A 1,656-nucleotide genomic window follows, 5' to 3' on the forward strand; every position below is an offset into this window, starting at 1 on the left:
CCGGTCTGGACCCGCCGCCGCCCCCGGGCCCCCAGCCCGGGCTGGGCAGAGCCGAAGGGGACTCCGCGGGCTGCGCTGGGCGGAGAGGGGACGGGCGGGAAGCGAGAAGGGGGAGCGGTGTGGGGGGCGGTCAGGTATATATATATTTTTCTCCTCTCCCCCCCTTCCACGGCCCCCCCTCCTTTTTCTCCCCCCCCCTTTTTCCCTCCTTCTGCTACTTGGATTTTTTTAGCTGCTGCGTCATGAGCATAATTTATGCAAAGAGCTTTGCCGCATGCTGCACCGCGCGCGCCAGCCGCCGGGGGCGGCGGGCTGGGCGGGCCGGCGAGGAAGGGAGGAGATCCGGGGAGGCGAGAACGAGCGATTGGGGCGGGGAGCCGGGGGGCTCAGACCCTTGCCACCCCGGAGGCCCCAGAGGCTCCCTCCCCGGACAGGAGTGGAAGGCCGGTGGGGCGGGTCACGCAGCCCTCTCCGAGGTGCCGCCTCAGGTCGTTCCATTTTGGAAGGTGCGAGAGTGGGCGCGGGAGCACGGGAGTCCGGACTGCGGACCCTGTGCCACATTCCCGTCAGCCTAGGATTGGGGCCGTGACTCCCAGCGGCCGCCTTTCCTCTCTGGGTTAGTCAGTTGCCCTCCTCAACGTTGAAAGTCAAGTCCATGTCCATTCCCAAGCCCCAGGCCGGGACCTCACTGCGAGAAAAGGGAAGGAACGCAGACATCGCTCAGCCAGGGCCTAACCAACCTTCTGAGCAGCGGTGCCCCAGCTCCATCTCACGGAGGGGACCCTGGGCCTGAAAGCTCCCTCACCCCCACCTCAAGAGCAGTTGTGGGCTGTCTTGACTAAAGACAGCTTTCCTGCTCCCTTGACCAAGTAGACTAGGAAATGTAAAATATAGACAAAGTTCTGCGGCACGGAGAAAAAACAAGTTTCTGCTTTGGTGGTTGTGATGGCGAGGAGGGTTTGGTTTATTTAATAGAGGCTCTTGAAGGTATGGAAAGGGGAAGGAATAAGACGAGGCACCGTTTGGGGCTGAGGGCAAATGGACGGAGAAGTAGTTGACACTGGAAAGAAGAAGGAGGGGCTTCCCTGGAGGCGCAGTGGTTAAGAATCCTCCTGCCAATGCAGGGGACACAGGCTCGAGCCCTGGTCTGGGAAGATCCCGCATGCCCTGGAGCAACTAAGCCCATGCGCCACAGTGCTGTTGAGGCTGCGCTCTAGAGCTGGTGAGTCACAACTACTGAAGCCCGCGCACCTAGAGCCCATGCAACAAGACCGCAAAGAGAAACCCACGCGCCGCAACAAACAGTAGCCGCCGCTCGCTCGCTGCAACTAAGAAAGCCCATGCGTAGCAACGGAGACCCAACACAGCCAAAAGTAAATAAATTTGTTTTTTTTTAATGTTAATTGTGGTTTTCTTTGGGAAAAGGAAGCCTTAATTTTATATTGTATACACTTCTGCTTAAATTTTTGATGCTGAACATATACTACGTTTTTGTTTAAAATTTTTATTGGGGTATAACATGCACACAGCAAAGTACACGAATCTTAAATGTACATCTTGGGCTTCCCTGGTGGTGCAGCTGTTGAGAGTCCGCCTGCCGATGCAGGGGACGCGGGTTCGTGCCCCGGTCTGGGAAGATCCCACATGCTGCGGAGC

At 57.8% G+C, this 1,656-nt stretch overlaps 1 pseudogene; it reads left to right on the forward strand.

The window, feature by feature from the left end:
* Nucleotides 1-589, forward strand: part of LOC103084861 (swi5-dependent recombination DNA repair protein 1 homolog pseudogene) — a 12,715-nt pseudogene extending 12,126 nt beyond the window's left edge.
* The last annotated feature ends 1,067 nt before the right edge of the window (nt 590-1,656 follow it).

This window comes from Lipotes vexillifer, unplaced genomic scaffold (assembly GCF_000442215.2).
Source record: "Lipotes vexillifer unplaced genomic scaffold, Lipotes_vexillifer_v1.1 scaffold422, whole genome shotgun sequence".
Lineage (NCBI taxonomy): Eukaryota > Metazoa > Chordata > Mammalia > Artiodactyla > Lipotidae > Lipotes > Lipotes vexillifer.